At 42.3% G+C, this 21,630-nt stretch overlaps 1 non-coding gene across 1 annotated transcript; it reads left to right on the top strand.

Moving 5' to 3' along the window:
* Positions 1-4,437: 4,437 nt before the first annotated feature.
* LOC123952345 lies at positions 4,438-4,574 on the top strand. Its single transcript, XR_006820608.1, has one exon. It is a non-coding gene; the product is annotated as a U4 spliceosomal RNA (small nuclear RNA).
* Positions 4,575-21,630: the final 17,056 nt, after the last annotated feature.

Genomic DNA, 21,630 nt, shown 5'->3' with positions numbered 1-21,630 from the left:
ATCACTTGCCACATGTGGATATCTGATAAGAGAAAAATAATAGCCATCGGTTCTTCTACTACCCAGGAAACATCAGTAAATTGTCTCCAAATCTTTGCTTTTTCTTTTTTCCTTCATTGTCAGTGTTGTACAAAAGACTCAGATAAGAACATGTCTGAAATTACTACATAAAGTAGGGCATCTGGGGGATTCTAATTATTCAGGTCTGTGCTATGGGTAGGAGGGAATTAAAGCCCTCTGTGCCCACACCGGTGGAAATGAATTGAGAACAAAGTGGAGATAGATTATTAGGAGCCTCAGGGTCTGGACCTGTTTCTAGCTCATTTGCTGAAATCACCTTTCACACCTTGCCTTTGTCTCCCCAATCAGAAACATAAAGGAGACTGGCACTACCCACAGCAATTCAACAAATACTGTTCTGAAATCAAGAGTAAATATAATATCTCCTAGAACAACCAAACAGATTCAGAAGCCATCTTTGCCATTGTTACCAGAAGATGGGAGACTGGAAAAGAACTGTTTCATGTAGGACACCTGCTCTTTGCTAGCCACAGCGCTGGACACCTTCTATAGCTTACTTAATCTTCACAATGGCCCTGGAGATAAGTATTCTCTCCATTTTGCAGATGAGGAAGTTGAGGCTCAGCAAAGTAAGTGACCTGGCCTGGGTCCCACTTAGTAAGTGACTCTATCAAGCTTCAGTCCAGATCTCTCTGGCCTCACGGCCTTGTTTAGTAACACTGATAGATTCCACCTTGACCTTGAACTGTGAGAGTACAAGGAGAAAGAACAGAGGCAGACTTTTCCTGTGCTGGATCTCAAATTGCTCGTGAACCCACAGCACTGAACACAGACTATCTAAAGGGGACTGGGGAAAACGTCAAATTAATTGAGATCATCACAGGGTTAGATTACTACTTAATAGACTAGCTAAACACTGGGGACACGGCCTCAATACAGCCAGAATTTCAAACTGCAGTCTTGTCTCTTTCCAGTGATGCATTTGGATATCTAGCTCCCTGCCAGCACCTTTGATGAGAGGGTGTTAAATACACACTTGGGTAAGGAGATGAGCCACTGGGAGATGGGTGAAGCCTATTCAGAGCCCCAGGCCATAATTTGTTCCACTCTAGACCTCAGTCCCAGAAAAGAGGTCAGAAGCAGGGCATGGGAAGAGGATCGACCCCCAACCTTGTTTTGTCCCCAGAACAGAAGTGCACCAAGTTCCCTAGAAACACTATGGGTGGGAGGGAGGTTAAGGCCTAAGAGCCGAGAACTGCATCTGCTAACTGAGGGGAGTTTTCCAACAAAAATAATTAAGTGAGGACATTGGTGCCTTGGGAAGATTTTCCTGTTTTCAGTCTTGCTGAGACCTAGGCTTCCTTCAACTTACACACTTTGCCTCCTTCCTGAACACTGAAGGTAGGTATAATTGCATTCCTTTCAAATATAGGGTAGGTGGCCGTGGGGCAGTGAGAGCTCCAACCCTTGAAGTAGCTAGAAGAGGCTGGATGAATTCTTGAAGGGAGCACTGGGGGCTTGATTCAGACTTGACACGAGGCATTAATTCAATCACTCGTATTCAAATTCAACAACTATTTACTGAGATGCCTGATGTACAAAGTAGGCCTGATCCCTTCATGGAACTGACAGGTCAGTGGAGAAGACACGAAAACAAAGGCAGAAAGAAACATGTAATTACCAATCATGATACGTGCTATGAAGGAAAGAGAAGGCATTATGAGGAATAATAACAGGGAGAATAAAGAACAGTAAAGAAAGGTACAAATTTTATGTTTCGAAACAGTTCTCTGTAGCAGTTGGAAGCCCATTTGGAAGCCATCTCATTGGCCTAGGGGAGAGACCATGTGCCCTGAGCCAGGTCCTGCTGGTAGAAGAGGAGTGAAGTGATCCCGTTGGATGCCTGCTTTGGACATAGAATCAACAGGACGCAGTGGGACTGGAGAGGTGAGAGCTTGGAGGAGAGGTGAGAAAAAATGAGATGACTCCCAAGTTTGGGACTAGACAAAATCACCTGAAATGGTGAATTTATAATACTGGATAGATTCCCAGAATATGAGGCTTTGAAACCCAGATTAACAGGACAAGAGGGAGGGCCAGTCTACCCCTTGGTGAAGCACAGAGCCACCAGAGGCACTAAAGGCATAGCTACCTTAAATATCAGGACTGTCAGGGCGGAAAGAAGAAGAAAGTGAGGTTTTATTCTGGGGCCACAACCTCCCTTTCTGTTCTCTCCACCCCTCCCCCATACCACACCTTTCAGAATCCCAGGACTTTCGTGCTACCGCCAGCCACTACATTATCTGGGACATGTATTAATAAAGAATCCCTATAATCAGTAAGGAAAACATAGTGCTGTTACAGCACAGGTAATGTAGCCAATACTATTGTAATAATTTTGTATAGTGACATGATAACTTGACCTATCAAGATGATCATTTTGTAATGTTATAGAAATATCAAATCACTATGTTTCACAGCTGAAATTAATATATTATATGCCCTTTATGGTTTAATAAATGAATAAATAAATAAATAACAGAAACATAGAGAAACCAATAGAAAAATAAGCAAAAGATCTGAACAGGCATTTCGCAAAAAGGATTCTCAAATTATCAGTAAACATATGAAAAAATGTGCTGGACTCCAGCAACCAATATTGCATTGTATGTTAACCACATTTTTTTTTCTGAAGAAGGTGCTCAACTTCATTAGTCATTAGATAAACACAAAAGAAAACCATAATGAGCTACAACTGTATACCTACCAAGTGGCTAAAATGAAAAAGAATACTAATGCCAAGTGTTGACAAAGATTTAAAGCAATTAAATTAGTCATATATTATTTGTAGGATTTAAACAGATACAGTGACTTTGGGGGAAAAAGCATTTGCCAGCATCTACTAAAGCTAAACATACACAGGCCCTCTGGCTTAGCAATCCACTCCTAGGCATTTATCCAGTGGAAATACGGACATATTTGTGCCAGGAGATATGTACAAGGGGTTTTTAGGGGCACCATTCATCACATTCAAAAACTGGGGAAAACACAAATGTCTATCCACAAGAGAATGGATAAAACAAATTTGAGGTAGTGACACAAATGAATGCTACCTAGAAAGGACTATAGGCTACATAAGAGGACGTCGATGAATCTCACAAACATCATGTGGGAAAATGAAACAAGGGGCACCTGGGCAGCTCAGTCAGTTAAGTGTCTGCCTTTGGCTCACGTCATGATCTCCAGGTCCTGGGGTGGAGCCCCACCCCAAGCCCCACATCGGGAGCCTGCTTCTCCCTCTCCCTCTTCCTTTTCTCCTGCTCGTGCTCTCTCTGTCTCTGTCACTCTCAAATGAATAAATAAAATCTTAAAAAAAAAAAGAAAGAAAAATGAAACAAAATGCAAAATAGTATTTTCTGTGATTCAGTTTATGTGACTCTTACAAACATGCAAAACTAATCTCTGGTGACAAAAGTCAGGAGAGTGGAATCCATTGGGGGTGGGGCAGTTGAAACTAAGACTGGGTACAAAGTTTCTCTGATGTTGGTGACATCCCTTTTCTTAATCTGGGTGCCAGCTACACTGTCACGTCCATTTCATGAAAATCTGTCAGCCTGTGCCTTGTGATCTGTCTACATTTAAACATATTTGGGTGCGCTTGGATGGCCCAGTTGGTTCAGCAACCACCTCTTGGTTTCCCGTCAGGTCCTGATCTCAGAGTCCTCATGAGATTGAGCCCCAGGTGGGCTCTGGGCTCTATGAGGAGTGCACTTCAGACTTTCTCTCCCTCTCCCTCTGCCCCTCTCTCACTGCATTTGCACACACACACCCTTTCTCTAAAATAAACAAGTAAATCTTTTTAAAAAATAAATATATCTGTCCTATACATCAATAAAAATAGACTTTAAAAGCAGCTGGCAGTCAAAGGAGATACCACTGCAACAAATAACCAAAATCATAGTCAAGGTAAACCAAGGTCACAGCCCATCAGTGCCCAGCATCAAGCCTAAGGAGTGAAGATAAAAAAAATAATAATAATAAATAGTAAAATCATTGTAGTTACAAATATTAATTTTCTGTGCATTTTTTAAGTGTTTGGCCTTGACATATTGTTGTTACAGCATTTGGCTGCAAATTTTTGTTTTGGCGATAGGATATGGCTGTATTTTGAAGGTTTGTGAAGGCATGGCTGTGTCCCTTTCAGGGCAGTCTTTCTTACGCATATATATACTATGTTCGCACACACGCATTTACTCACCATGATATATACGATACATGATACAGCTTCATGACTACAAAACAATGAGAATGATTCCCATAGCCACCCACAGAATGAGTCTGAGTATTTTATCATCACTACTGGCCTGTGTGTACATGCTCCTTACCACCAAATGCCCATTAAAGACATCCCGAAACAGCTTTGCGCAGTGGCAGTATCGTAGCCAATGAGGTTTATCCGAGGCGCGATTATTGCTAATTAAAGACATCCCGAAACTATTTGAGGAGCTGCTCTGGTCATCGAAAAAATGGCTCTGTGTAATGGAAAAACCACATGCATTGGCGCCCACCACTCATCATCCGTGTGCCCCTGCACGAGTGAGTCAACCTCTTCCACTCCGTTTCTGCCCAGAGAAAACGGAGGAAATGCAACCTAAATTGTTGGAGTACAGCGAGCATTGAACGAAATCGTTTAGAGGGACGTGCGGGGCAGGGACTCAGTCAGCCCTGAACAGATACTAAACAATCATAGCAATGCAGCAGGCTTTTTGTCTTGTGATTCTCCTCATTTTAAAGTAAACACATTAACTTTCTCTATTTCCTCCATAATTTAATGAAAACAAAAGGTCAGGCCTTTTGAACTTGCTTCATAGACTGGACATTTTCAACAACAAAAAATAAAAGTTTAAAAATACCACAGGCCCTGTATTTCAGAAGGAGAAGGAGACAAAGATGAGGAGGAAGGGCATTGAAACCTCAAATTTGAATTCATGGAACAGATACCTTTTCAGGTACACACACTAGAAGTCCAAAAAAGATGAACCATCCATAAACAAATCAATGAAAAAAGAAGTAAAAAATTTTAGAAGTCATCAAATACATTTTATTTAATTTCATATTTTAATCAGATTTCTTTCTGTAGGGGCACCTGGTGGCTCAGTCTGCCTTTGGCTCAGGTCATTATCTCAGGGTCCTGGGATTGAGCTCCTCATCGGGCTCTCTGCTCATCAGGGAGCTTGCTTCCCCCTCTCTCTCTGCCTGCCTCTGCCTACCTGTGATCTCACTCTCTGTCAAATAAATAAATAAAATATTAAAAATTTTTTCTTTCTGTAAAACTAAACTACCTCCAGTGACAACATATAATTACTGAGAAAGAATAACTTCAGTAGCGATTGCTTAAATCAAGAACCTTAGTTTCAAGGTAACTGAAGACAATACACCCTTTAAAAAGGGTTTTCTCAGGGGCGCCTGGGTGGCTCAGTCAATTGAACATCCAGCTCTTGACCTCTCGTCTTGATTTCAGGGTCATGGTTTTGGGCCCTACCCAGTGTGGAGCCTGCAAAAACAGAGGCTATAATATAGTATATACTAGGCATAATGTCACTTTTGTGAGATATACAAAGATAGAGATAGATATTTGCACAGCCTTAGAATAAGATTTTGAACAGACAGCTACTCCAATGTTCAAAAGAGATATCTTTGAACGGCAGGATTGAGGGAGACACGTTTCTTTCTTTAAATTTTGCCTTTCAAATTTTACACCATAAATATCTATGACTTTTAAAATGAGACAAGAAAATAGTCTTCTCTTTAAAAATGATCTGCAATTGACTTTTACTTCTTTTTATTTTATTTTATTTTATTTTTACATCTTGGCAGAAATCTGAGGGTAGATTCATAAACTCTTCTCTCCTCTATCATTGTTTTCTCTCTTACAACTTCTTGCATTTGGACCATTCTTGGGAAACACTGAAGAACATTATCATATAACCTAAAAAAATAAAGACCTGTTCATATAAGTGTTTGCATGGACATACTCAAGACTTTGGGCCTTGAGTAGCCTCTCTTCAAACTTACTAAAATTTGACCCATCCAAATCTTCTATGGAGACTATGTGTTGAACAGTGACCTTAAGTTTACAGTCTGGCCTCTACATTGTGCGTGACCCTGGACAAGTCCTACTGCTCACAACCTCTCCTCCTCACATGGGCCCTGCAGGGTCTGCCTTTCCACTTCCCCTACCACTCTTTGCAGAGACCCTGTGAGATTCAGATGTTGGCCAAGAAGTCTCAGCAAGGCTGGTGACATTCAGTCAAAGAGCTCTGTGTTAGTTTCCTAGGGCTGCCATAACAGAGTACCACCAACTGGGTGGCTTAAACAACAGAAATTTATTTTCAAATAGTAAAATCCTAGGTCAAGATGTTGACAGGGAAGGCTTCTTCTAGAGCCCCTCTCTTTGGATTGCAGATGGTCATCTCCTCCCTGTGTCTTCACATAGAAGAAGAAGACTTCTCTTTGCCTCTTCTAAGCCATAATGGATTGGGGTCCGTCCATATGACTTCATTTTCCCTTACTTACTTCCTTAAAGGCCATGTCTCAAAACACAGTCCGATTCTGAGGTACTAGGGATTAGGATTTCAGTACATGAATTCTGGAGGGACACAATTCATCCGCTAACAAGTTCTTATAAAAGAAATGAACACAGTGAGTGGAAGGAATGGGTCTGATAATAGCAACAGTCCATTAATGATATGATATGGAACTATCTGCAAATTTCCTAAAATATAGGTAGAGTTCCATCTCCCTCACTCCCTTCTAGCAGGGCACTGCTTAGCAAAGGTGGCCTCAGTGCGGGGAATCTCTTGTATATTAGCAAACCGTTCAGGTTGTCATGCCAGCTTTCAGCTGATAGTTCAATTTTAACAGCACCCCCACTTGTATCCATTAAAGAGAGATTGTTTATGCACTTATTTGAATATTTCACTGCATTTTGCCCTTATTATGTCAAGTAAGTGTGTAGAAAATGGGAAAATGACACGATGGAACTAGTGATTAGAAACGTACGTCTCATCACCTTACTACAATCAACACAGAAATGGGAACTATCATGTGGGCTGGAATCAGGGACTCTCTCAACTGAGAGTTCACTGAGCTTAAGCTGATGTGTATACATCTGTGAAGGAAAAAGAAAAAAAGCTAAAAAACGTAGACTAAATTCCAAAACCAAATGCTCAAAGACTGGACATAAGAGACAAGGTATAACTTGGGATTGGAAAGTGCGTGTTAGTGCTCAGAGAACAGAGTTGCCCAAGCAACACTTAAATATCTTCTGCAATCTTCACACATTGGACACCGGTACACTTTCCCAGGAACTGCCTATAGGGAACTTTCCATAGAAAAGAGGAGAATTCTGTACTGGAGCATGGGAACAAACGACTTTGGTGAGCATGATGTAGAAGTCCCTGGCCCCATCCTGGAAGCCTACTTTCAACACCAGTGTCCTGCGTCCTCGTCTCTCCTGCCCATCCCCAGACGTTTGTATTCCATAGATTCTGCTTTCATGTTTCGTGATATATTTCTTCCTTTCCAAGGAATATATTCCTACTTCCCTGGCCCAGGTATTTATTATCTCTGACCTAGAGAGACACCTGAATGGACTCCCTGACTCTGGTCTCCTAACCTGTACACCTCCCATACCCCACTGTCAAATAATTCACTTGTTCGATTGATACATACCTTTGGAGCCTCTATTATGGACTAGACATTATACTGAGCATTATACTCAATATATAATGTCAATAGACATTATACTCAAACAAAGAGGGCGCATACCCTAGCGCGAATAGTTTACTTGGAGAGAGAGCCCATCGCTGGAAACAAACCATTACAATCAGCTAACATTCTGAGTGCTTTCATAGTGAAAGAGCAGGTACTACAAAGGCAGGCAGCTGGGAGACCCAAACTAGAGAAGCAAAATGCAGGGGGGATGGTATTTAAAAACGTTCACTGCTATACATATTCTTTCTTAGGGGAGAATCAGCAAAGAAGAAGGGAGTGAAAAAAGAATGGGCAGAATTCTTTGAGGTAATCAATAGATGTGAGGCTACGATGTCTATTAGACATCAGAATGAGAACATGAAAATGGCAAATGGATGTGTGAACCTAAAGTCCAGGATCTGGGATGGAGAGAGAGAATGGAGCAGGCAGGGTGGCACTGTTTAAAGCCACAGGGCTGGATGAGATCACCCAGAGAAGAGAGGGGGCAAGAGACACGTACTGAGCCTGTGTAGATCAGAGGTCAGAAAGAAGAGGAACCAGCAATATGGATGGAAAAGGAAGAGTCTTTGAGGTAAGAGGCAAAGCAGGAGCATGAGGAGTCACAGAGCAATAGAAGAGAAAGGATTCAGAAAAGAGGGAGTGAAGCCTTTTCAACAAATGGCACTGGGAAAACTGACAAAACACACAAAAAACGTGAAGTTGGACGTCTTACACCACATAGCAAAATTAACTCAAAATGGATCAAAGAGCTAGACTATAACAACAAAGCTCTCAGAAGACAATACAGGAAAAGAGCTTCATGACGTTGGTTGTGGCAATGGTGTCTTGGATATGACATCCAAAGCATGGACAACAACAACAAAATAGATCAATTGTACTACATCAACATTTTAAACTTCCGTGCATGAAAGAAGACAATGAACTGAGTGAAAAGACAACCTAAAGAATGTGAGAAAATATTTGCAAATCATGTATCTGAAAAGAGGTTAATGTCCAGGATGTACAGGAGGAGGAGCAAAAAAAAAAAAAAAAAAAAAAAAGTCCAGCATACCTAAGGCAGTCATACAAGTCAACAACAATGGGTACAGAGTTTCAGTTTTGCAAGACAAAAAGAGCTCTGGAGATTGGTTGCACAATGTGAATTGTGCATTAACATGACTAAACTGTACATTTTAGAATGGTTAAGGTGACAAATTGTGTATTGTGTGTATTTCACCAACATTTAAAAATTTGGGAGAGAAGTTAAAAAAAAAAAAACATTTAAATTTTTTTGTACATTTTGCTGATAATTAAGTAACTGTGTGTAGTAAGACATGGGACTGGAGACTTGGTAAAGCCATTTCAGTAGAATGAGCTACAGAAGCCAGTGGAAATGTAGACAGGAGGGAGACTGCAGGGTAAGGAAATGGCACTAGGGAAGCCACCTAACCACTTCAAAGTTTAGCTTTGAATAGGACCATAGAGATGAGGTCACAGCTGGAGGAGGTTGTGGGGTCAAGGCTGGTAGAGAAGATGAGCAAGGTTGAAGAACGTTTGTAAGGAACCGTGGGACTTTCTAGGGGTATAGGGGGACTCTTTGGGGTCTGCAGTCTTCTAGGTGAAATGGGTCCCACTGGCATGGTTGTGACCCTTTCTCCAGCAGCAACGCAGCAGCTCAGAGGGGGGCAGGTGTGGGGTTACTGACTTTAACCTGGCTTTACCCACGTTGAGTTTGTTTTCTAGGCAATTTTGCTGTGAACGTAAAACAGCTTGATAAAATCAAGTCCTTTTATTTTATTTTTTTTTTAAATCACTCTGAAATAGGACAGGGACAACCCTGGAGAAAGGAGGCCCAGACAAGTTATTGCCACTTGCTGAGACAGGGACACAGAATAGGGGTCTGTTTGGGGATGGGGAGCAGTGCACAGTGAGTTTGGTTGGGGGGCCGGGATGGGAAGTCTGAGTTTCCCAGAGCTGAAGGGAGTCCTTGCCCAGGACTTTTCTCACAGAAGCACGAAGCACAGAGAAAGCCCCTGGGTGTGTAGCCTTGCAGCTCTGTAAGCACGCTCATTACAGCCAAGGCCAGCACAAATCTGTCTGCGCAAGTCACGTGGCATGATGGCTGACCTCATGGCCCCCAGGACAAAACTGCCCGGTTTGAATCTTAGCTCTGCCACTTACAGCTTGAACAAGTTATCTAACCTTCATGCCTCAGTTTCCTTATCTGTAAAATGAAGAGTATAATAGTAACTACCTCATGAGGTTGCTGTAGATAAGGCGAGTCGGTGTATAGGAAGTAGTTATGAGAGTCGTGAATCATAAACACTACAGGACCATTTGCTATCCGTATTGTGAATACTCGTTACCTTGCAAAAAGTTTGGCAGATATATTGATTCGTCCATTCCATTGTTCATTCATTCAACAAATGCAAACAGTCTCCACTACTAGCACTCGGAGATGAATCATACCCTAATTCTGCTCTCGAGAAGCTTAGACTAATAGAGATTAAGACATGCAGAATTTTTAATTATCAATCTCAATGTGAAGAGCGTTAAATAATTGATAACAAAAAATTGATAACAAATATTATTGGGAATATGTGCATCACTAGAAAAAAAAATCTACAAAATATTTTTCTTTTAAAGTCAAAGTCATGGGGCGCCTGGGTGGTGCAGTTGGTTAAGCACCTGACTCTTGGTTTCAGCTCAGGTTGTGACGTTGGGGCCATGAGGTCAAGCCTTGTGTTGGGCCCCATGCTCAGTGTGGAGTCAGCTTAGGATCCCCTCTCCCTCTGCCCTTCCCACTCACGCTTACATCTTTCTCTAACATAAATAAATAAATAAAATTTTTAAAAAGCTTATAATTAAAGTCAAAGTCATGTTTTTATCTAGGTTTGTATATATAATTCTCCCTTTTATGTATCTGTCTTTAGGTGATACATTTTGCTTCAAATATGTTTTATATATATATGAGTGTGCACACATACATATAATATGTATATATATACACAAAAATATATGTACAAATACATCATCTTGTTTTGCTTTTGAAAAGTTATTTAAAGGATGATAGTCAATGCTAGAGATCAAGGCATCACATAAAACCACTTGTATGCTCAGCCACATAAGCAATGATGTGGAGTAGTGGTTAGGAGCACAGGGTCTAGAACAAGACTTCCTGAGTTAAATCCCAGTTCTCCCACTCACTGAGCTGTGTGACTTTGTGAAAATGAGGCCTCCGTTTTCTCTTGTGTAAAATGAGAATACAATAGATCTCATAGAGTTGTTGTGTGGCTTAATGGGTTAATAAATATGAAGCACTTAGAATAGTAAGAGCCTAGGGGTACCTGGGTGGCTCCGACAGTTAACTGTCTGCCTTGGGCTCAGGTCATGACCCCAAGGTCCTAGGATCATGACCCCAAGTCCTGGGATCGAGACCTGTACTGGGCTCCTTCCTCAGTGGAGAGCCTGCTTCTTCCTCTCCCTCTGCTCCTCCTCCCTGCTCATGCTCGCTCTCGCTCTCTCTCTCTCTCTCCCCCCCAAATAAAATCTTAAAAAGTAGAAGTATAGTAAGAACCTAAAGTATTAGTTACTATTATCACGGAGAAATGTTCCAACAAAATTTTTATACTTAACCCATTTTGTGCTTATTTATTCTTAAGCCCAACTTATCATTTGAGTGATTTTACTAGACTCTGTAATATGCATCTTTAACAAAGAGAAATGTTAGATTTTACATGAGATAAGTTGATCCAGGCATTCCTCATCATATAAAGGCTGTCAGGGAATGTTAACCCCAGAGTGTTGCCAGTCACTAGTCTGCGGCTTGGTCCTGCCACGAGAGGGCGCCAACAACAGTTTCTAACGAAGCTGGGCAAAGGTGACCGTCAAGGAAGACAAAAACAGGTCAATTTGTACAGGAATTACTTCTGGGTCTACTCCAGTCGGATCAAAACAGGAATTTTCTTTACATTTAAAGATCCAGTTTTGGCAATTTAGGACCCTCGAGCTTGGAGACCATTCTGATTTAAATAACTGATAGTATCTGTTTGATTCAAACCACATACTCCACACGTTTTTGGAAGAGTCATGTTGCCTCCTGACTTAGAGCTTGTTGCCAAGTCTCTTCCTCTCTCATAGACCATGAGCTGGGTTCACAAGCCACCCAGGGTGGGCCCTGCCAGCATTGCAAGGAGAGTTAGCACGTTCATGCTGCACCTCCTTTCCCGCATGAGAAGACACTGTGTTTGAATTACCATCCACATTTCTCCATATTACTCGAGTATGTGTAAAAATATCTTCAAGCATGCATCTTATTTGTATCTAATAATTGCACTGCACTCCCTGTTGAGTTGCTCTTCAAATCTGTCCTCGTGGTAAGACAGTGGTTCTCTGTTTATAGCCTCCTTTGTAATAAATTATCTTTAGTAATTTCCCACAGTCTCTGTTTTTAATTAATCCATTTAAAACCCATTTCAAAGAAAATAGATGCATTTTTGTATTTCGGTTTTATTCATTTGTACATAGGCTGGTATTTTCTTCTTTTTGGCAGCTCTGTAATAACATTTTAGATCCATTTGTTCTATGTTATTATCCACACTGTACCATTTCGCATTTTAAGAAGTTAACTATTATTCAATGACACGCTGAATTCATTATATTGTTCGGGGAAATCACTTGAGGAAAATGTAACTATTATACCCCTGAGGAACAGAAATGTAAAAAATAGTAAATAGTTGCACAAAATTTTTTCTAGTTCACTCTCTGTAAGAGCTCAAGGTTGGCCAGTTTCTGAGGGCTCCATAACTGGTTCTGTTTCTCTCTGGCTTGCCTCCAGCTTGGTTGTTTCCACTCTTCCTTGCTCAGTCTACCTGACCTCTGTGTCAGGCCTTGAACATGAAGGGCATACCACCTCTTGGGGTCTCCTTTCTTGCTCTTTCCCCCAGATAGTACTCCCCACCTCAAATAGCAGTGCCTTCGCTGAGTTTTCCCCTCACCACCCTGTAGACATATGAAATGTCTCCAGATAGTAGGGGATGGGATCCCCCATCATTTTCCCACAACATTTATCACTTCTGTTACACTGTATCATTTTCCCTCCTTTTTATGTTTTCTCTGTCTCCTTCCTCCCAGAATATAAACTCCCCAAGAGCAAGGATTGTTGTCTGTTTTGTCCTGTTTAGGCATCTCTGGGGCCCAGAACAGTGCCTGGTATATGTGGTGTTCAGTAAGTATTTTTTAAGCTAACAGAAAGATATTAAGAATCTAACCATGTGGGGCGCCTGGGTGGCTCAGTGGGTTAAAGCCTCTGCCTTCGGCTCAGGTCATGATCCCAGAGTCCTGGGATCGAGCCCCACATCAGGCTCTCTGCTCTGCAGGGAGCCTGCTTCCTCCTCTCTCTCTGCCTGCCTCTCTGCCTAGTTGTGATTTCTCTCTGTCAAATAAATAAAAAATATTAAAAAAAAAAAAAAGAATCTAACAATGTCCCGAGTCATCTCTCAGTCATTTATATTACAAGGATTGCATCTACTATCCACGTGCATGTTTAGCTAGATGAGGTTGCGTCTGGTCATTAGCTTTGAATGGTGCTTAGATTTTGAAACAAAGAGTAACTAGAGCTTCCGCCTCAAACCATTCGCCTCCTAACACGATCATGCAGTCATAGATTCTGGGGGAAAAAATCCCTCATCCAGAACCTGAGGATCCCCTTATCCCTGAAATTCCCACGTTTTCCCTTTTTGTGTGCATAGAGTGTATCTGTCAGGCTGTGGCTCTTCTCCATCGCCCCTAAGCCTACCCCCAAGCCTCTCCCAAAGTACATGCAGCATGCCCACAAGGGGGAGGAGGACAGAGGATGGCCGCAAAGCCTCTGTTAATCTAAAAATTACATTCATTTTCTCTGTGCGTTTCTATAACATAATCAAGAGAAATCTCTCTTTCAGTGCCCCAAATCAAGTAAAAGAATGGTGACTGCCTGGCCCCCATTTTCTTCCTTGGAGAGTAATAAAAAATAATCAGATGACATCAAAAGTAAGAACCAGGGGCACCTGGGTGGCTCAGTGGGTTAAACCTCTGCCTTCAGCTCAGGTCATGATCTCAGGGTCCTGGGATCGAGCCCCACATCTGGCTCTCTGGTCATCGGAGAGCCTGCTTCCCCCCCTCCCCCACCTACTTGTGATCTCTCTGTCTCTCTCTGTTAAATAAATCAATAAAATATTTTTAAAAAAAAGTAAGAACCATAAAGGAAAAAAAATGATAATTTGGACTTCACTAAAATTAATAATTTTTGCTCTTCTAAAGACACCATTAAGAAAATAAAGACATGTCACAGGCCAGGAGAAAATTGTGAATCGTAGAGCTGAAATGACTTATATCCTGAGCATATCTTTTTTGAAGTCTGACAACTCAATAAGATGACAAACAACCCAATTTTAAAACAAATACGAGGGATGCCTGGGGGGCTCAGCTGGTTAAGCGTCTGACTCTTCGCTTCAGCTCAGGTGATAATCTCAGGTTCATAAGATGAAGCCCCGCACAGAGCCCCATACTCCGTGCACAGTCTGCTTGAGATTCTTTCTGCCCTTCCCCCACAAAAGAAATAAACAAATCTTTTTTAAAAACAAATGGGAAAAGATGTAAATAGATATTCCACCAGAGAAAATTTATGGATAGCAAACAAACACATGAAAAGATGTTCAGTATTACAGGTCATTAAGAAAATGGAAATCAAAATCATAATGAGATATCATCACACACACCCCCAGCAGAAAGGTTATAATAAAAAAAAAAAAGCAGATAGTATGTGTTGGTGAGGATGTGAAGAAACCCTCAGATAGTGTTAAAGGAAGTGTAAAATGGCACAGCCATGTAGGAAAACAATTTGACAGTTTCTTAAAAAGTTAAAAATATACTTAGCATATGACCCAGCAATTACACTCCCAGGTACCCACCAGAAGGAGAGAAAACATATGTCCACATGAAGACTTTCATAGGCAAATGCCCATATTGACCACAAACTAGAACCTTAAATGTCCATCATCTGGTGAATGGATAAGCAAAATGATAGAATACACAGTGGAATGAGGGCTAGCTTCATGGGAATGCAGCCCCGCACTTAGAAAGGCCCCACACTTACAGTTCAATGTTCTATGGTCGCTGTCTTGAAATTTTTAGTAAATCTATCCTTGAATTTTGTTCAGTCAGTGAAGTCCAATAGAACATGCTTCAGATCTAGGTACCTAGCACATCCTAGCAGAGAGGTAATGCAACCCTTGGGGGTCACCTGTCACCATAGGCTGAGGCAGTGGGCCCATGCAAAAGATAGATGCCTGCCTCAACTTGCTCCCCCAGCCAAGCCACAGCATGTTGGTCCTGTGGCTGATGGGAAAGGCAAACCAGCTGCTGGTGGGCCATGTGCACAGGGACACAATATCCCCATGCCTAAGGGAACACGGTACCAATAGTCAATAGCAAATAAAAAACACCACGACAGGCTGAGAAAGAGACTACAGAAGAGAGGAGAAAGTTGTGCACTTTAAAAACTATAATGGCTCTTTTTCCTGCTTTTTGGAATAAGGGATCTGCCATTTTCGTTTTGCACTGGGCCACAAATTATGTAGCCAGTCCTGGAAGGAATACTATGCAGTAATAAAGAGGAACAGATAACGGTTATGCAGCAAGGCGAACCACACAGACATTCTGCTTGATAAAAGAAACCAGGCACCAAAGACCACATAGTGCAGACTCCATCTCTATATTTTGGGGTGCGGGGGAGCAGAACTGTAGAGCCGAAGGCAGTTCGGCAGTGATCTGGACCTGGGGAGTAGGAGCAGAGACTGAAGGCAATTGGCCCAAGGGAACATTTATAGTAATGGAATTATTCTGAAACTGGCTTGTGGGGATGGTTTGAATGTATAAATGTACTAAAACCCATTGAACTGTGTGCTTAAAATGGATAAATTTTAATGGTATGCAAATTATATCTCAATAAAGTTTTTTAAAAGAGAATCTAAAGTCCTCACCCCATAACCCATTTCCCATAACCCACACTCACATCTTGTAATGGAGCCTGGTTAGGCCAGCAGAGACTCAGCTGCAGAGCACAAGAACCCCTTGGCCTATGACCAAGAAAACACTATTAGTCCTGAAGCTGAGAACACCTGGGCAACTGAACACCTTGGCAGCTTCTGCCAAGAGGTAGAACAATACAGGTGCTACCGGCTAGTGCTAGATATTGAATTTTTTTGAACAACTGAGGAAGAGTGGAACTCTATGGGCTAGTCTGTCTTTGTGGACTGGCAGTTTTCATGATATTGTAATAAGAAAGAATAAAGAACAATCTTATTACAGTAGGCAGAATTCTAAGACAGCCCCCATGGATCCCTACTCCCTCATAGTCATGCCTTGTATAATCTCCTTCGCTTGACTATAAGCAGAATCTGTGACTTTCTTCTAGCCAATAGAATATGACAAAGAAGAAGGTATTTTGCAGATGTAATTAGGGTTCCGTATCTGCTAATTTTGAGTTAATCAAAGGGGAGGTTATTGAGGGTGGGTCTGACTTAATCAGGTCAGAGCCCTACCTAAGGTTAAGGATCTGCCTTGTGGGTTTGATAAAGTAAGCTGCCATGTTGAGGAAATTCACATATCAAAGAACGGTAGGTAGCTTCTAGAATTTGAAGGCAGCCTTCAGCTGAAAGCCAGCAAAATGCTAGAGTCTTCAGAAAGCCATAAGAAAAGAAATTTTGCCAGCAACCTAGATGAGCTCAGAAGCAGACACTTCTCCAGCCCACACCTAGACTGTGGTCTCATGAGATCCTCAACAGTGGGACCTCCCAAACCACCAAAACTGGAAAATAATAAATGTATGTTGTTTTAAACTTCTGTTTATGTAATTGATTATAAAAAAGAAAACTATACACTTGACTATACACTTGAAAACTATACACTTTTTGTGATGCCACACAAAGGAAGCATCCGTAATTTTGTCCAACCCTAAATATAATAAAAACATCTGAGCTGCTCTGTTCATGGGAGTAGACTGCACACATGGCAACTGGGTTTACTGAACTGAAATCAGCATCCATAGTCTAAAGACTGCAAATGACCTTACAGGGAAATGGCCTGGGTCTGAAATCATTTTTATCCCAGGAACATCAGCATAGGTAGCTAAAGATGGGAAGATATGGGAAGGAGCCTAGAACAGTACCTGGCAGACAATAGGTACTCAATAAACGTTATTTTATTCTTTGCCCATATGAAGACTCCCTCTCTCTGCCTAACCCAAAAAGTGAGTGTGCATTTTAACAGTGGTCTTCTAAAGACAATGGATCGAGTTTCAGGTCCATATCTGGGGTAAGAGGACTCCGTAGGAGGCCAGAAAGGATGTATCCTAAACCAGTGACTCCCTGAAGTCCCTGACTCAACCAAGTGCACCATCAAATAGCCCTATCATATGCAGATGAGCTCACTTGTACTGTCCCCTCCCACATTAAACAGCACTAAGTGAGCAATGGCTGCTATTAGCGCAAACTTGTGACAAAGATGAATTCTAAATCCTTTTCTGCAGCACAACCAAAGGGTAAGACAGCTCTTCGAAGATGCTATTCTACCAGAGAACCACCAGGGGGAGTCATGCGATCAAAGAAACAACAAGTGAGCCCTCTGCTCCAAGGGGATTGCTGGCAAATTCACTTTCAAATGTCAAGGAACTTTCCAAGTCCCTCCAGGGAGGTAGTCTTCAAGGTGACCTGTGGCCTCCAGGGAGAACTCTAGATATGGCAGAAAGGTCATGGGCTGATCCAAAAAAACTGCACTTGCGGTTAATAAGGGGAGCTCTGAACTTTCTAACTAACATCCTAACTAACTAGGATGTAGAGGAGGTAAGACTCTAGGTGCACCTCCGTCCTGTGGCAAGCTAAGCCCCCCCTACCCCGCACCGCAGATCCACAGTTAAGTGGAAAACACGCACGACTTCCCAGGAGACGCGGGAAGGGGCAAGAGGGGTAGTCGTGCTCCAGGCACTCACTGCAGCACCTTGAGTCTGAAAGCATTTCTATTGAAAACGAGGAGATGGCATCTCCGTGTGCATTATCACAGTGCGTTCTCACTCCAGGCCCGTCCTCTTCCCCTGCTCCTGCTTCTTCGCCAAATCCCGACAGCTCCCGCTGGCGTGTCAGGATACTGCAAGTTCCAACATCTTTAGGGCTACCTCTCAGCTTTCCCTGACCACCCACACCTGGATGAACGAATGCGCCCTCATCTGAATTTCCTTCCCCCTTTGTTCCTCTTCCGAAGAATCTCACAGTATGCTGTATTATCGTCTGTTTATTCATCTGCCTTCCAGGTAGACCTGGGACAGGGACCATGACTTATTTCTCTTTGCAGTCTCCTGACTGATCCCAGGGCCTGGCAAAAACAAATGTCACCTGAATTAAAAATTAAACTTAATTACACCTTAAAGCTCATCACTGCAAATTTATGAGATAGATATTTCCTAAAGGAGTTTCAAGGTTTTATAAATACTAGAGATGGCTTTTCTTTTTCTTTTCTTTTTTTTTAAGATTTTATTTATTTGACAGAGATCACAAGTAGACAGAGACACAGAGAGAGAGGAAGGGAAGCAGGCTCCCCGCTGAGCAGAGAGCCCAATGCAGGGCTTGGTCCCAGGACCCTGAGATCATGACCTGAGCCAAAGGCAGAGGCTTTAACCCACTGAGCCACCCAGGCACCCCTAGAGATGGCTTTTCTTAAAGGTCCCACTAAGCTAAGACACCAATTTATTTCTGAAGTTCCTCCACGATACTCTTGATTTTATAGTGTAATCCACGCCATCATTTTTTATTTCACTGGGATATGTTCCTCATTGAAATGAATTCCCCCGATAAGATCTTGAAACATGACTGTATGATAAGATCTGGGACCCACGACGCACAGAAGGGACAACTGGGGGACCAAGATCAGATGGCGGAAAATGATCTGTTCCATCACAGAGTGGGTGGATGGTCTTGTCAGGGACATCGTGGAGGACAGGGATAGCATGTTAGAGCAAATGATCACCAGGGCTTCAGCCAGCCCTCCGACTTTGGAACTCCGGGAAATCAGAGGTATTCTCATCCAAGATACTGGTCAACTGCCAATGACCCCGAAATGTCTCCCTGGGAAACTTCCTGTTCCCCACACACTGCGAGAGCAAAATAAAAACGTTCTGCCCCTTGTTAATTACAATGATCTTGCCTTGATGACTTCAAGAGATAAGTGCCTGCTTAGTGAAATAAAACCTTGCTAACTAGGAAGCTGTTAAAAGAGGACACGGAGTGAGCACAAAGGCCAGAAGACACGGGCCCTGGGGGAACCAAAGTCCTTTGTACTTAACATAGGTGTTTTAAATTATCCGGAATCTTGTTTGGATGGACATGATCTAGGAGCATACTCACAAATTATCGTGGAAATTCTATAAATGTGACAGAAATCCACAACAGGAGTGCCATGCAGAGTTTGTTGAGAATCCTCCCCCTGTGAACTAGCTGATGGCTTGTTAATTATTCTACTTAATGTGTCATGGTTACCTAACCATCTACTTCTGTTATTCCAGCCTTGCTTTCTCAGATTTATACTGAATTAATTATACCTGCTATTTCAGAATAGAAAACTCATTTACTTTACAAATGAATGATGAATAAGTGTATTCTAGGCTCATTTCCATACCTAAGAGAGAGAATAATTCCTGCCTGGATTAGAATGGGAGAGGACAGGATGCTCACAGAACGGAGAGTCCTAGAGGGAACATCCTCCCTCCCAGGATGACACATCTTCTTTGTCAAGATCTACACAAACATCCTAATCTGCAAAAGTCTGTTTTCACTTTTTTTTTTTTTAATTTATTTATTTGGGAAAGAGAGAGAGCACAAGAAGAAGGCAGTGCTAGAGGGGGAAGCGGACTCCCCACTGAGAAAAGAGCCTGATGCAGGGCTCCATCCCAGGACCCTGAGATCATGACCTGAGCCAAAGGCAGTTGCCTAACCAACTGAGCCACCCAGAGGCCCCAGGCCAGTCTTCACTTTGGAGCATATCATTTGTGGATAAACAACTTAGGAGATGGTGATGTGGCTTAACAGTGTGTAATCCAGAGAAAATGTAAAATAAAACATATGCTTGTATTTAAATTTGACCCATATTTTTAAATACATATTATTTTCTTTCTGTCATTGATTCTGGGGACTGGCTTCAGAAAAGAAACATTGCAAGAGGAAACTCAACTTCGTGGACATTGAGGAGTTTAGGTGCTAGGAAAGGCTGGGATAGAAATGGGGTGTTCTAACAGAATTAGGTGGACCATTCCAAGATCAGCAGAAGCTTACTTCAAATTCACTTGAACCAGGTCCCACTTCCTTTTGCTTCCCTGGAAAGAACTTCAGTGCTTTAACTCCCACATCTCTTTATCGACCTGCCTTCATAGTCAGAACATAGAACTTTGGAGCCTGGACCTTCAGGGCTGCACTCCATGGGATTTAGGACTGATGCAATGTTAACATTTGTCTACACAGGCTTTTCATCCTGCTCACTGGGGAAGATACGCATCTTCATGCCCAAGAGGTCAGAAATGTCCAGCTCCGTCTAGGACCTCCAGTGATTATGAGTTTCTGTTTTGTCTCTAATTAGCAATTCTCAGGTTTTCAAATTTGCCCAAAGGCACTTACAGGGAACAGGCAGTGGCCCCACAAGGAGTCCACGGGCTTTGTGCCGTTGACCAGAGCCTTCCTCCGTCCCTAGGAGAACCTGCCTGACACAACTCCTGTCTTATTTTATCTTGTATTGTGTTTTGTTCTCTTTCTTCCTCCTTCACATCCCACTCAGTGTCTGCCCACCACCAAAGTATGTCTCTTTCAGAGGTCCCCAAACCAAATCAAGGGACTGCCAGCACTCTCCAGAACAAGCTAACCAAATACAGCAGCATCTTTTCTTCCACAATCCCAACAGGCATTTTTAGTTTTTGAAGTTTAATGTTAACTTCCAAGGCCAGAGAAAGTGGGGATCAAAAAGGAACTTTTTTTTTTTTTTTTTAAGTAGGCTCTATGCACAGCACAGAGCCCAGCACAGTGCTTGACCTCAGGACCCTGAGATCAAGACCTGAGCTGAGATCAAGAGTCTGAAACTCAGCGGACTGAGCCTCCCAGGCGCCCCAGAAAGGAGCAATTCTTATATGCTGAGTAGCAGCACAATATAACTGGAATCAAATCAGAGCCCCTACTCCTTCCCAGCTCGCTCTCTAGCACGTTTACCTGCTTACTCCAAGCTGCAGTGTTTCCAGTAGCAAGAGGAGCTGATAATATAGTTGGACCACGCCCCCTTCACAGGATCAAATCAGGACGTGCTGGGCTCTGTAAAAAGACTAGACTTGGGGGTGCTGGGGGGTTGTATGGGGAAGAGAGACCTGGATGACCCCTGCACCCCCCAGAGCCTAGAGGAGAGCTGAGCACATAGCACAGCCGACATTCGTAGAGCATCACCTGGTACAGGGCTCAGTGTGAACACATTAACTCACGGAAGCTTCACTTCTCTATGAGCAAAGACTATTATTATTCCCATTTTACAGATGATGAAACTGAGATACTGGAAAGTTACGTAATTTGCTCAAGATCATACAGTTCGTAAGTAGCAAAGTAGGGATTTAGATCCAGCACACCAGATCCCTCTTTCTTGCTTTATTACTCTCCATAGCATATTTCATTGTCTAATATTAGACATATGTGTGTGCACATGTGTATAACATACATGTTATCTATATGTATGTTGTATATATTATATACTTATTTACTTTTTTATCATCTGTCTCTCTCACTGGATGTAAATTCC

Source organism: Meles meles, chromosome 10 (assembly GCF_922984935.1).
Source record: "Meles meles chromosome 10, mMelMel3.1 paternal haplotype, whole genome shotgun sequence".
Classification (NCBI taxonomy): Eukaryota; Metazoa; Chordata; class Mammalia; order Carnivora; family Mustelidae; genus Meles; species Meles meles.
Note: the sequence above shows the minus strand (reverse complement) of the source record. Positions and strands in the feature narration are given on the sequence as shown.